At 38.4% G+C, this 15,800-nt stretch overlaps 1 protein-coding gene and 1 pseudogene across 4 annotated transcripts in view; both read left to right on the top strand.

Moving 5' to 3' along the window:
* Positions 1 to 15,800, top strand: part of LOC103096131 (carcinoembryonic antigen-related cell adhesion molecule 5-like) — a 201,898-nt gene that overhangs the window by 120,825 nt on the left and 65,273 nt on the right. The window lies entirely within an intron of this gene.
* On the top strand, positions 1,384 to 6,965 carry LOC100032369 (RNA polymerase-associated protein CTR9 homolog; annotated as a pseudogene).

The following is a 15,800-nucleotide window of genomic DNA, read 5'->3' as shown; positions in this document are numbered from 1 at the left end:
TCTGGAATCCAAATGTATATGGGAGTACCTGGGAGGGAGAAATACAAATAAATCCTTGCCCCCCGGGGGGGGGCTACCAATGATTAATAATGAATTTTTCCAAATGAACTTTTGTCTGAGGAGTATATGGGATTCCTTTTTTAAAGATTAATTTGAAATTAGCAAGAGCTTTGGATGTATGTGTTGGGCTGTTATCTGTTTTGAAGGTTTGGGAGATGCAGAGGACATACTGCTTCAGTAGTATGGATAAAAGTAAAAATTAGATTAGGAAATGTAGCCAATGGTACACAGATGGGCAGGATTTAACATCTATTTCAAATAACAGGTAATTACGTTGATAAATCTTTAGCTGAATTTTCTTTTATTTTCATTTCCATGGATCTTGTTTGTCTGGACTCTCTGATCTGTGTGGTCCATGTTGTTTAGAATATGTACTTTCATTAAAAAATTTTGGTAGAACTAACATATTGTAAAATAAATTCTTTTATTTCAGGAGGTATAGAATTTCCTGAAGTCCTAACCTTTAATTTAAAAATTTTGATTATATTTCTCTGATAAATAACTAAATTGTATTTGAGACACTTAATTGTAGGCCAATCAGAATCTCACTAATGCGGGGGAAAATATTTTGTTTTGAAATATACATACACAGATTAAGCATCAGATGTCAATGAAAGCTAGTATATAATATGTGTGGTTATTTACTTCTTAAAGGGCAAAAATTTCACCCAAAGTCAATAATACTTCAATTCCAATCATTGTCATAATTTGGAAACAGGTTGCTTGCATATTTACATAACCTAGAAATTGTTAAAATATTTACCTCAAATAAGTGTAAGGTTCTCACTAACTTTGCTGCATAGAAGCTTTATTTATGTACATGTCACTATAGTGATGCTATCCTATCTATTTAAAGTTCCTATTTATGACAGAGCTTTTTAGTGCTCTCTAAGAATTCTCTTTACTGCTGTAGGAAAAGGGAGGGTAACAAGTAACTTGTTGTAGCAGGAGAAAGAGGGGGGGGTGAGTGTGATGAAACAGGTTTCCTCAAAATTTAAAATAAAATCTTTAATAGTAGTTTTTAAATCATAGGATTTTGTTTTCAAAATTATATGTGGATTCCCATACATAAAAGTGGATAATGGAATCCCTTTTCCAATAATCAATGGAATTATTTGTAATCAAAAACTGCTTCTGTTTCCCAGCTAGTGTCTGTTTAACATAATTAGGATGCTCCTGTAGTATATTTTTTATACAGCTTTTCTGCTTCGTGGAATTCATACATTGCCTCATAAAGCCTGGCCAGATTGTACAAAGTGGAGAAAGCTCACCTGGAATTCAGCAGGGCCCTGGCACTCAACTCCAAATGTGTGGGAACATTAGTTGGATTGGCTGTCCTAGAATCTAATAATAAAGAGGCTGACTCTAAAAAAAATGGCATCCATCTTCTTTTCTGAGCTTACACAATAGATCCTAGCAATTCTATGGTACTAAACCATTTGGCAAATCACTTTTTCTTCAGAAAGGATTATAGCAAAGTCCAGAACTTGGGTCTCCATGCTTCCCATAACACAGAGTTGGAAGCTACACAGGCAGAAAGCGTTATCAGCTGGCCAGGTCCTTCCATGTTCAAGAAGACAACGATCAAGCTTTCCTGTACTACTATCAAGCCACTCAGCTTGCCTCTCCTCTTTTGTACTATCCTTTCTTGGTTTAGGTCAGATGTATATTTACTGAGGTGACAAGGAGAATGCACCTCAGTGCTTTGAGAAAGTTTTGAAAGCCTATCCCAATAATTATGAGATGATGAAAATTCTTGGCTCTCTCTATGCTGTCTCTGAAGATTAAGACAAATTAGGCACTGCCAAGGGCCACTTGAAGAAAGTCACAGAGCAATAACCAGATGATGTGGAGACTTTGATTGAACTGGCACAAGTCCTAGAGCAGACCGACACACAAGGTGCCCTCTCAGCATATGGAACAGCAACATGAAGCCTACAAGAGAAGGTACAGGCTGATGTACCTGCCAGAGATTCTGAATAATGTGGGTGCCCTTTATTTTAGGCTTGGAAACTTAGGGGAGGCAAAGAAATATTTTTTGGCATCTTTGGATCGTGCCAAGGCAGAAGCTGAACATGATGAACATTACTATAATGCTATCTCAGTTACAACATCATACAATCTGGCCAGGCTTTATGAGGCAATGTATGAATTCCATGAAGCAGAAAAGCTGCTTAAAAAATATACTACAAGAGCATCCTAATTACGTTGCCTGCTATTTGTGTTTAGGAGCAATGGCTAGAGATAAAGGAAACTTTTATGAGGCTTCAAATTGGTTTAAGGAAGCCCATGGCATCAACCAGGATCATCCAGATGCTTGGACTCTGATTGGCAATCTTCATTTGACCAAGCAAGAATGGGGTCCAGGTCAGAAGAAATTTGAAAGAATATTAAAGTATAAAATATATATATATATATATATATATATATATATATATATGTAATAGAAAAATTCAAAATGACACATATTCCATGCTGGCCCTTGGCAGCATTTGACCAAAGACTTTGCATCAGAGACTGAGAGAAGGACCTCAGGATCGTGCACTAACCATCTACAAGCAAATCCTCAGAAATCATCCTCTATGCTACCAATGGCTTAGGTGCTGTGCTGGCCCACAAAGGACATTTCCGCGAGGCTCGTGATGTTTTGCCCAAGTAAGAGAGGCAACGGCAGATATCAGTGATGGATGTGTGGCTAAATTTAGCACACATATATGTAGAGCAGAAGCAATATATCAGTGCTGTTCTAATGTATGAAAACTGCCTCTGGAAGTTCTACAAACACCAGAACAGAGGCTGTTCTGTATTTGGCCCGTGCCCTCTTCAAGTGTGGCAAGCTGCAGGAGTGCAAACAGACATTGCTGAAGGCTAGACATATGGCTCCCAGTGATACAGTTCTCATGTTCAGTGTAGCTCTGGTACTTCAGAGGTTAGCAACTTCGGTCCTTAAGGATGAAGAGTAATCTCAAGGAAGTGTTTAATGCAGTTAAAGAACTGGAACTTGCCCACAGGTATTTTAGTTATTTGAGCAAAGTAGGAGACAAAATGAGATTTGACTTCACCCTTGCTGCTACAGAAGCCAGGCAATGCTCTGAATTACTGAGCCAGGCTCAGTACCATGTAGCCCAAGCACACAAACAGGATGAAGAGGAGAGAGAGCTCCGGGCCAAACAGGAGCAAGAGAAGGAACTATTATGGCAGAAACTGCTGAAGGAACAGGAAGAGAAATGCCTTTGAGAGAAAGAAGAGCAGAAGAAACTCCTTGAACAGCGAGCCCAGTATGTGGAGAAGACCAAGAACATCCTCATGATCACAAGAGAAGCCAAAGGGACAAAGAAAAAAAAAAGAGAGGTGGCGGCGGTGGTGGGCACAGGTGATCTAAGAAGGAGGTGAGCTTGATGAATTTGTTAATGATGACACAGATGAACATATGCCTGTGTCCAAGAAGAGCAAGGGCAGTGGCTGTGAACAAGAAGAAGAAGAAGGCGAGAGAAAGAAGAAAAAGCAGAGGAGACCACCAAAGGGAGATAATGGATCTGATGAGGAAAAAACTGAAAATGGCCCCAGGCCAAAAAAGCTTCGCCCACCTAGAGCAGAAAAAAAGTAGGCCCCTAAGCCAGAACGATTGCCTCCTTCAATGAAGGTAAAAATAAAGTCAAAAGTCATAATCTCATCAAGTGATGATTCTTCAGATGAAGAGAAACTTAAAATTGCTGATGAGGGACATTCTAGGAATAGCAATAGTGATTCAGATGATGGTGATCTGCGCAAGAAACGTGTCAGTCTTAGTGTGATCCTGATGAGAATCCAAACCAGTCTGGGAGTGAAGTCGGCAGCCCCCGGAGATCCAGCATGCAGCAGTCAGAAGAAGACTCTGATAGTAACTGATCAGCTCCAAAGAGAAGGCACTCAGTATCTGAACAATCTGACAATGAGTTCATCCAGTCAGGAAGGAGTCACTCTGCAGGTTCCGACAATGAGTCTCCTCCAGCTTCACTGAGGGCTGATTCTGACAAGGAGTCTGAAAGAGCTTCTGATAATGAGGCTTCTGCAAGGGGCTCTGGGTATGACTCAGAACTAGAAGCCTCTAACAATGAGGCCTCATAGCTAGGTTCCAATGATAGCGATTAGATTTTAGTTGTAAATGAGCTAAATATCTGGAAGGAAACCTTTTTTTTTTTTAAATATATGAAAGCTGCGAGATGCTTGAAATGTTTAGAAAAACTTGTGAAAATTTTTTGAAGGCAATTTTCTTCTATCAGATTATATATTACTAAGCCATAAGAGACATTTTCTTGTGCCAGAGACCAATATTTGACTTTCTTGTGCAAATGAAGTCTACTATCCCATGTAGAATAGAGCTACCTGTCATGTGAAAATTACACTTAAAAGGAAAAAAAAAAACTCAGACATTCATTCCCTCCTGGATTAGTTTGGCTATAATTTTGGCCTATGTTCCAGGTCCTCTATGTGTTTAGCTGCATAAGTTTACTGATTTTTAAATAAGGTTCAAGGAAATATGTTTTTCTTTTATTTCATTTCCATTATTATCTTTGTATTTCTTGGGAAGTAGTTCAAGACTTTACTTTCCAATTAGACACAGAATTTGTAACTGAACCAAAATGCAAGCAAAAGAAGCAAGTTTTTTTCCCCAAAAAACAATCCTGTAGAGAGAAGTCAATTATAGGCTTGGCATATAATTCCTCAGGAGAAAATTTGTATGAAGACCCTTGTTAATCAAATATAAAGCTATGCCTAAGCAAGCCATTTAATAAAGTTCTGTTGTTACAAGCTTTAAAAAACCCCAAAACTGAACAACTTCCAATTTGACTTTGTTTAACGACTGCTGGAAGCCATCAAAGACTACTCTATTTGACACGGTCCTCATGGAAACCAGGGACTGCAAAGCAGCCCCTAGGAAGGATGGAAACATACCCTGAAACCTCCCTAACTGAATTTCATTATTAACATTCCCTTATTATTGAAATTGCTATGATTATTATTCCTACTTAGCTCCAGGAAAAATAGATGAGAGCAATTTAATACAGATGTCCCACTCTGTTCCCCCAGGATATTACCAGGAGAGCCCACTTGCAAAATTAAACCTAAGGATTCTTATATATCCATTTAGATAAGACTCTCTTTTCTAGGCATAAAAACTTCTGGCAAGTCTGTGCTCTGAATTCTCCAACCTATATCTGTATCATGTTGATTCTACCCTCTGATCCTGCCCTTAGCAACAATGTTTCATTGACTATCTCCCTAGGCTTCCTATCTGTTGTTAGATTCCATGGAAACGTGTGTTGAGAATGAAACTCTGTGCCAAGTAGATATGTGATCTTGAGGGTATAAAATAAAGCCAGGCCTCAGCCAAAGTGTAGCAGTTTATCCTGTGAAACCTGTGTTGCGGGTTGAATGCAAAAGCTGTCCCGTTTATCATTCCACTGATACTCTTCCACCTCTAAGACCCCATCCCCTGTGGGAGGCTGGCCCATCCCATAGCAAACAACCCTTCACATTGTTTCCTTAATATTCCAATTTTCCTTTCAAACTTCTACTCCAAGCAGAATAAAACCTTCAGTTTTTGTCTCTATTATTCTTACTATAAATAGGGGAGGTGATTACCTTTTACCTGTATTTAATAGTCTAATCATGAATCTTATTTGATTTCTGGACTGGTCAAATTTCCTTTGCCAATTGCACTGTACACAATCTGTATAAAAATTAATTTTCTTCACAGCACAAATTCATACATATTTTGTGTATATCTATTATGACTTATAGAACAAATTATAGAGTCAGGTCTGGATATAGAATGTCCTGAATTCAAGTCTGGTTTCAGACACTTCCTAGCTATGCAACCCTGGGAAAGTTATTTAACCCCCATTGCCTAGCCCTTACCACTTAGAACCAATTCTAAGAGAGAGTGGTAATGGTTTGAAAACAAAAAAAAGAAAAGAATGCTGATTAATTCTATCCCCCCTTATATATGCAACAGTAGATGATCGATATAATCTAGTTTCCCATGACTGGCTAACAGAAAAACAACAAAGTGGGAGAGCACAAGGCAGAGTCTGTTTACAACAAAAAATCTGATTGGTCCTTCTGATTCTCACAACAAACTAAATGCATTTTGTTCCTCATCTTGATTTTATTTCAACTGTTTGAAAAGTTATATCAGAAATACAAGTACCAGAACCCGAGGCCCCTTGGAAGAATACCTCCTCTTGTCTTCTTGGTTATAGGCTAATGGATTAGTTGTCAGGTTTGCAAATGGGCTCTTCAGCTTCATGTATGCTTTTAATTTTTTATCCTTTGCATTAACTCTTCCTCTTAACTGGGTGAGAAGTTCACCTAATGGCTTTTACTTGTTATGAAATTTTTATTCTGATTATGAAGGTATGATAGACCTTCTTGGTTTGACATGTAGGTGAGTGATTAATGGGAGAGTTGGCTGGCCTCTTCCCCTTAATCAAAAAGTGAATTAAGACAAATTAAGAAGGGAAAACAACTAAGTGCAGGAGGTATCTGAAGGTGGATTGGAGTGGGAGGCAAGAAGAAGGATGTCTGGTCAAACCAAAAACAGGTGGAATAGAATCCAGCTCAATCCACCATAGGTAGCATCCAGAAGAAAAGCTGTAAGCCTCCCCAAAGCAAGTCAGCCACACTATCCCCATGCATACATGGCAATGAAGCAAATAAAAAGGGTGCTCTTGTCAGAGTTATAAGTGTTTATTAATAAATAAAGTGAGAGACAGAGTCAGAGAGATAGACAGAGATTAAGAAAGTCAAAGAGATAGAGAGAGGGAGAGAGCAAGAGAGAGAGAGAGAAAGAGAGAGAGAGAGAGAGAGAGAGAGAGAGAGAGAGAGAGAGAGAGAGAGAGAGAGAGAGAGAGAGAGAGAGAGAGAGAGAGAGAGAGAGAGAGAAACACACACACAGAGTTCCTTTTCTGTTGAGGGGATTTTATCTCCTCCCCCTCGGAGGGCCAGTCCAGTTCATCAACATTCCCCACATATCAGTTTATGTCAATAAAAGAAGGTAGGTGAGGCAGAGCGGGTTTTTGGGAGGACACGAGGCTGGAGAGGCAGGTAGAGGTCTGAACATGGTCTGAACTTAGAGTAAGAATGAGATTTAAAACTATGATTGTCTACCCTTTCTAATAAACTTTATAACTGGGTGGATATATTAATTTAATTATAACAGTTTGGCAATCAACATTGATTTTTTAGGACCTTTACTTTTCTTCTGAGACTTAAAAGTGTTTAGGATAGATTAAAGGGGTTTCAGTTTGCTTGCCTGCCTTCATATGCAAAACTCACCTTGGTGGAGATGGAGAAAGGGCCTAGCACCCAGGATTGGATCTGATTGGTGAGACCTTTGCACTTGGAGTTTCCCCCTTAACCCCCATTCCTTTAGCTTGGCCCAGGGTGGGGTGAGAGAGGGAAAAAAAGTCCCTGCTCCTAAGACCCAGCACACACACCTTAAAAAAACAAAACAAAACATGGTGTTTCCCACCCTACACCTGCAGGGTACTTTCTTGGTCCTGCTTTTTCAGTCTGGGGGCTGAGTGCAGCATGTGGGAGTGAGCCCCCTCATTCTGGGGCCCAAAGCCTTTCTACACAGAACCAAGAGGGTTTTAAGGCCCAGCCCAGCCCCTGACTTCCCTGGGCTCTTGAAACTGCCAGCTCCTAGTGCTGCTTTGCTCAGCCATATGCTGATCTGAGTGTGGAGACACACCTTAAATTAATCCTGAGGGTCCTTCCAGGCTGTGGATTGGAGTTAGCAGTAAAGAATGGGGTAGAAGCCTTTTGCACAAACAGAAGCAGCCTTGTTTTCCCCAGGCTTATGAAAATGCAGACATTTAGCTGCTGTGAGTGAAACTAGCCACTAGGACTTTGAAGCAAAGCCCTACCTGCTCCAGTTGAGCTCAGCACAGCATGGTCCTTGAAGATTGGTGGAACAGTGCACAGGGGTGGCCCCCTAGGAAATGGTTGAGGACCCAGCGCCCCACCACTACTGCAGCTTTAGAATATGGCAGTGAGGGGCTGGAGCAGGGAACTCCCTAGCTTGGTAGTTTGAGAGCCAGACCTAGAGAGAAGAGTTCCTGGGTTAAAATTCTGGCACTGATTGAGCAGGTCACTGGCAGTAACCAGCTACCCCAACTTTTTTTTTTTTAATATTTTATTTGATCATTTCCAAGCATTATTCATTAAAGACATAGATCATTTTCTTTTCCTCCCTTCCACCCCCCATAGCCGATGCGTAAATCCACTGGGCATTACATATTTTCTTGATTTGAACCCATTGCTATGTTGATAATATTTGCATTAGAGTGTTCATTTAGAGTCTCTCCTCTGTCATGTCCCCTCAGCTGCTGTATTCAGGCAGTTGCTTTTCCTCGGTGTTTCCACTCCCATAGTTTATCCTTTGCTTATGCGTAGTGTTTTTTCTCCTAGATCCCTGCAAATTGTTCAGGGACATTACACTGCCACTAATGGAGAAGTCCATTACGTTCGATTGTACCACAGTGTATTAGTCTCTGTGTACAATGTTCTCCTGGTTCTGCTCCTCTCGCTCTGCATCACTTCCTGGAGGTTGTTCCAGTCTCCATGGAACTTCTCCACTTTATTATTCCTTTGAGCACAATAGTATTCCATCACCAACATATACCACAGTTTGTTCAGCCATTCCCCAATTGATGGGCATCCCCTCGTTTTCCAGTTTTGGGCCACCACAAAGAGCGCAGCTATGAATATTTTTGTACAAGTCTTTTTGTCCTTTATCTCTTTGGGGTACAGACCCAGCAGTGCTATGGCTGGGTCAACGGGCAGATATTCTTTTGTTGCCCTTTGGGCATAGTTCCAAATTGCCCTCCAGAATGGTTGGATCCATTCACAACTCCACCAGCAATGAATTAATGTCCCTACAGCTACCGCAACTTTTAAAAGAAACACATAGTTTTTATCTCTTGAGGAGGGGAAGGATTAGGCTGTTCTTTCTCCCTTTCCCCTTCTCCTGCCCCAAATATTCCTTAGGACTGTGTTTGTCTGTTTGTTTTTTAAAGATTCCTTTTTCTTCTTCCTCGAACATTTCTTCTGGGTCTTAACATCTCTCCAGTTGCTTTTAGATATGACCTAAACCCTCAAGTGTGTAACCCTCTACACTCTGTTAGAGCATCACCCTGTGGAGAGAACTAAAACTGCAGGAAAATTAAAAGAAAATTCCTTTTCTACAACTACTAGTAATCTATAATAATGGTATTGAATTGATTATATTTAAATACAAGGATTATTAATAGTTAAATATTACTAATATTGAATTAAAATCAAAACCAAATTTCTAAAATTGAACAAAGCCAAACATAATTCAAAATAATTAAATGCAATAAAATATTGATACTTTTAGAACACATTATTAATACTATCAATAATAATAATTATTAATTTCCCTATTAGTCACAATTAACTATTATTAATAATTTTTATTGTAAATTGATACTTGTTGTTTGTGATTATTTACTATTACTAATTATTAATAACAACAATAATTATAATAAATACACATTCATTATTGATACTATTGCTGTGTAACAATTAATTAGTTCCTTATACTAGCTTACTTCTTAAAAACCTTCTCCCATTGCCTTCCACAATAATATTGAAGAAATTTGTGTCTCCCTTCTTATTCCCCTCTTATTTTTCTTTTGTGTTCTTTTTAAGCTACCCTATACACTCACCTCCCTAGTATTGCTTTGCTCACCACCCTCTCTTTCCAGTCCCTCCCTTTTTATTCACATTTTGGGGGTCTATTAAATTCCCTTCCCCTTTTCTTCTCCTCCCTTTTTTTAAACTCCCCATCCTACTCCCCTCCTTTGTTTTTCCTTCTCAACTTCCCTATAGGGTAAGATAGAATTTGATACCCCAGTGGATTTAGATGCTCTTCCCTCTTGGAATTGATTCCACTGAGAGTAAGATTTGTTTTACTTTTTAGCCATCTCTTCCTCTCTTTCTTTTAATTGTATTCTTGCCCCCCCCCCCATGTGCCTTTTTGTGTAGTATAGATTATCCTAATTTTCTTATTCCTTGAAGTTTCTCTTGGTGCCATCTTCTCTTCCCCCCTTTTCTTTCCTTCTTTTTTTTTGCATATGATTTTAAACCACTTGTTACCTCAATCTCTACCTATGAATAATTCTTCTAACTACTATGATAGTGAACATAATTTTTGAGAATTACAAATAACATTTTCCCATACAGGAATATAAACAATTTGGACTTATTGAGGCCCTTAAAGGAAAGCAAAAAATAAGACCCCCCCCCTCTATCTTATTTGCCTTTTCATGTTTCTCTTGGTTTTTTTTTTTTTGATGTCAAATTTTCTGTTTGGATCTGGTCTTTTCATTACAAATATTTGGAAGTCTTCTATTTTATTGAATGTCCATACTTTTCTCTGGAAGTATGTAGTCAATTTTGATAGGTAGGTGATCCGTGGTTGTAGACCCAATTCTCTTGCCTTTATTAATAACATATTCCAAAACTTAAGGTCTTTTAGTGTGGAGGCTGCCAGATCCTTTGAAATTCTGACTGGTGCTCTTTGATATCTGAGTAGGTCACCATAAGTGGAGAGGAGAAGAAGAGCCTTGCTTCTACTCTGGAGACATCTTAACCTGAAAGTCCATAAAACTTTTATTTTTTAATAAAAACTCTTACCTTCTCCTTTAGAATTGGTATGAAGTATCAATTCCAAGTCAGAAGAGCACTAAGGGCTAGGCAATATGGGGCTAAGTCACTTACCCAGGGTCACCCAGTTAAAAAAGTGTCTGAAGCCTACCCACTGAGTCTCCTATCTGACCATGATGCTAGTAAATCTTAAAAATTTCATTACTATTGGGACAGTTTGAAGAAGTATACTCAGAGAGCACAAGACTAATTCAAATAGAATGGGATAATATAAAAATATTAAGGTATGAGAAAGAGGACTGTATGGGAAAAGAGGGAATGAAGATCAAGATGAATTACTCCTCAAGTGGAGTCATGAAAGAGTTAATAATGAAGTGGAAGGTAGGGGCAAGATGGGCAATGCTCAAACCTTATTCTCATTGGAATTGATTCAAAGAGGAATAATACCCATACTCAATTGACTTTGGAAATCTATCTTGCCCTCCAGGGAAGGTGGAGGATAGGAGGAATGGGGTAGGGACAGAGGGACTTGAGAGAGGAGAGGGGAAATTGGGGAAGGTGATGGTCAGAAGCAAAACATTTGTGGGCAGGGAAAGCCTGTAAAGATAGGAAGATAAACATTGGAAATGAGATGGAGAGAAACACATAATTAATGATCATAACTGTGAATGGAATGGAATGAAATTATCCATAAAACAGAAATGAATAGCAGAGTGGAATTAAAAACCAGAATCCAATAATCTTTTTTTTTAAATAAGCAATACACTTAAAGTAGGGAGAAACACTAAGAACAAAGGTAAAAGGTAGGTGCAAAATCTTATTTTGCTTCAGGTGAAAAAAAAAAGAGCATGAGAGTACCAATCATGACCTCAAGCTAAGTAAAAGTAAAAATAGACTTAATTTTAAAAAGATAAAAAGGAGACAGCTAATTTGGTTCTATGGATTGATAGTGAGACTTAGAGTCAGGAGGTACAAGGTTCAAATAAGGGTAAAGACTTCTTAGATGTGTGACCCTGAGCAAGTCACTTAATCTCCATTGCTTAGCCCTTAGAGTTCTTCTGCCTTGGAACCACTATGCAGTGTTGAGACTAAGACTAAAAAAAATAAAGGAAGGAAACTACATATTGATAAAAGGTATCTTAGACAATGAAGCAAAATAGGTGCCAAACATATATGTACCAAATGTCATAACATCCAAATGCCTAAAGGAGAAGTTACATGAATTTTGGGAAGAAAGAAAACTATACAAGTGGGGAACCTCAAATTTACCATTTCAGAATTAGATACATCTAACAAAAAAAAAAGAAATTAAGGAAGTGAATTTCAGAAAAGTTAGATATGATAGACCTCTGGAAAAGACTCAAGAGGAATAGAAATGAATATATTTTCTCTCAATAACACATAGCACCTACACAAAAAAGTGGTCATGTATTAGGCCATACAAGTCTCACCAACAAATGCAGAAAAAGGGAATTATTATATACATAATAAGAATTACATTCAATGAAGTGCTGCAGAAAAAAAAGTGTAAAATTTAACTGGAAACTTAATAATTTAATTCTAAAGGATGAATAGGTCAAAGAACAATCAATAATTTCATTAAAGAGAAGGACCCAGGGGAAGTTGGGTGGCTTAGTGGATTGAGAGCCAGGCCTGTAGACAGGAGGTATCCTAAGTTCAAATTTGGCTTCAGATATTTCTTAACTGGGACTCTGGGCAAGCCACTTAACCTCTATTGCCTAGCCCTTACTGTTCTTCTGCCATGTACCCAATACATAGTATTGATTCTATGGTTGAAGATAAGGGCTTGAAAAAAAATTAAAGAAAAAGAATGACCAAAAAGGAGAGAATATACCAAAATTTCTGAGATATAGCTCCAACAGTTCTTAGGGAAATTTTACCTCTCTAAATACTTACATCAATAAAATAAAGAAAAAAGGACATCAATGAATGAGGCATGCAACTAAAAAGAATTTCAAAAGAACAAAAATTTTAAAATCAATTAAATACCAAATAGGGAATTCTAAAAGTCAAAGGAAAAATTAATAAAGTTGAAAGTAAGATAATCATTGAACTAATAACTAAGAAAAAGGGCTATTTCATGAGATAACAATAAAATAGATAAATCACCGGTTGTTAATTTTTTTAAGGAAAGAAGGAAGAAAACTGAACTACTAGCATCTCAAATGATTAGAATGAAGTGATCAGCAATGAAGAGATATAAAAGTATTTATTAGAAACTCTTTTGCATTATAATAATTCAATGAATATGACAAAATAAGTACAATTTAAATGGCTTACTGTTTGGTGCATGTATATTTAGTATTGATATTACTTCATTGTATATGGGACTGTGAAAATTGAACCTCTTTTTTTGGAATCCAAAAGCAACCTTTTGATTTTACTGCAAAAAATCTTATATCTGAACCTCTGACTGATCTTTGAGGCCATTGGTGGAGTCCTCTCTTCTCCTGTCTTCCCTACTAGGAGATGGTGTAGAAGCATTGTGTGGCCATTCGAACCATGGCGTGGTTACTGTTGGAGTCCAGTAGATCTGCCTCTTGTCAGGCCAGAAGTCTGAGTCTGGCAATCAAAGAGAATTGGGAAAGGGATGTTATGATGAGCACAAAATGGTAGAGGGGACAGAAAGTCAGACTATTCCACTGTAAGGGAAATAAAATTAGTGTGTTCTTCTCAAGGTAAAGCATCCAGCCTGCACCCCCAGTTAAGAATGTAATGTGTTAGCAAGTCTGCTTTAGTTTCAAGGACATTGTGATCCTTTGCTTAGTAGATTTAGGAGGCAAGCCTGGCTAGTCCTGGAGATTGGAGGCCCCCTGTACTCCCTGTCTAAGGACATCCTGACAGCTCAAGAAACAAGGAAGGCAGACGCAGCTCACTCTTCAGATCTGTAGAACCTAAGAGTCACTTTTGTGGACATGGTTTCCTCCCAATAACCTCAACCCTCCTAAGTAGGGGTTAGTGGAGAGCTCATGCTATATATCTTCTTATTTCCTGATTGGGGTGAACTTCACACCTAGCCTGCAAGCCTAGGCCCTCCTCAGCACCAAAGGAGTCAGGTAGATGATGGTGGGGGGGGGTCCCCTCATTAGAAACCTCCATAATGTTTGTATTTATGCCCATGCATTGCATTTGCCCAACCTAGGCAGTTGCCCTCTCTCATGAGAAAGAAGAAAGAAACTTCTGTCTCTTCTACCCTCCCTTTGGGACTCTGGGGTTTTAATTTGTGTGGGCGAGAACTCATATTTATTCCACACATTTGGAACCAACAACTGAAGAGGCACCTGATCTGGCTCTAGTCTGGAGTAGCCTGCTCACAGAGGAGGTAGCCAGGAAAACTAGTCAGCAGGCCACAGGCAGCATGCACTTTTTCTTTCTCTGACCTGCTGTTATGATTATAATTTTAATATTTAGAAATAATTATGTTTTAAAATTAAGATATTGTCTTCAGATAATTTTAATCAAAACTGTATCTTTGAGCAACATATTTTTCCCAGTGTCTCTCTTTTAATTAGATCTGTTTTGCCTTTTGCTTTGTTTGAGATCATGATTGCTACCCTGGTGCTTTTTAACCTCTGAGGCAGTGTAATAGATGCTTCTGTAGCCACTTATTTTCACTCAGGGTTACTCTTTTTCAAGTGTAACTCTTATAAATAACTTCTTGTTAGATGCTGTTTTATAATCCATTCTAAGTTATCTGTTTCCATTATATGCATGCCATTTCCATTTAGAGTTATGATTACTAGCTCTGTATTTCCTTCTACCCTATTCCAGCCCCCCCTTTATCCTTCTCTGTCTCTTTTTACCCTCCTCCTCCTCAAAAGTTGGTTTTCCTTCTTCCCTCCTTTGTATCAGCCTCCTCCTTTCTCTTCTACCTTTCCCCTCTTTCTGCCCTGTTGGATAAACTAGATTTCTATACCCAACCTAATGTGTGTTAGTACCTCTTTGAGCCAATTCTGATGACTGTAAGGTTCAAGCTTTGCCTGCCACTCCCCATATCCCCTTCATCATAAAATGTCTTCCTCACAGATTCCTCTTATGTGAGATATAATTTCCCTGATTCTCTTTCTCCTTTCCCCCTTCTCCCAGTTCATCATTCTTTCTCACTGCTTAATTTTATTTATTTTTAATTATCGCATATATTCAATTCACACCCATGCTCTCTGTCTATGTATCCTTCTTTAAAAAAAAATCCTTGCCTTTTATTTAAAAATCAATACTATGTAGTGGTTCTGAGACAGAAAAGTGATAAAAACTAGGCAAAGGGGATTAAGTGACTTTCCTAGGGCCTCAAAGCTAGGAAGTATCTGAGGCCAGATTTGAACCCAGAATCTCCCAACTCCAGGTCTTCCTCTCAAACTACTGTGCAATCCAGCTGCTCTTGTATCCTCCTTTGAACAATGACAAGGTTCTTAGGAATTATAAGTATCATCTTCTCATATAAGAATAGATATACTTTAAACTTAGAGATCTCCTTTTGATTCCTTTTTCTATTTACCTTTTTATGCTTTACTTCAGTCTTATATTTGAGAGTCAAATTTTCTATGCACATCTGGTCTTTTCATCAGGGATGCATAAAAGTTCTCTCTTTCATTAAGTATCCAGCATATGTGAGGAGTAAACCTTAAAAATGGGGTTATGAAGAGATAGACACCACTGAATAATAACAATCACAAAAGCATTTCTATTACAATACTGACTAATACTGGAAAATAGATGTGAAAAAATGACTATTTCCTTCACTCTTGAATGTGCCAGATACTTGAGAGCTGAGCCAGAGGTCTCTCAGAGGGGAGGGTCCTTCAGTTTAGGTGTGATGGTCCAGCTGAATAAGAACACGAGACACTGAATGCTCAGTCCATATTTAGGCATCAACCAGTGTTCTGTCATGATATAGAGTTTGGTTTATTTTATAGGCTCAGTGAGTATATGATTTTCTGGCACACAATCATTTTTCAACATACATGTTTCCATAGAAACTATCAACAGACACAGACTAAAGAGACAGTCAATGAAACATTGTTGCTACAACAGAGATGGAGATG

The sequence above is a fragment of the Monodelphis domestica genome, chromosome 4, assembly GCF_027887165.1.
Source record: "Monodelphis domestica isolate mMonDom1 chromosome 4, mMonDom1.pri, whole genome shotgun sequence".
NCBI classification, from domain to species: Eukaryota; Metazoa; Chordata; class Mammalia; order Didelphimorphia; family Didelphidae; genus Monodelphis; species Monodelphis domestica.
This window is presented reverse-complemented; position numbering and strand designations above follow the sequence as displayed.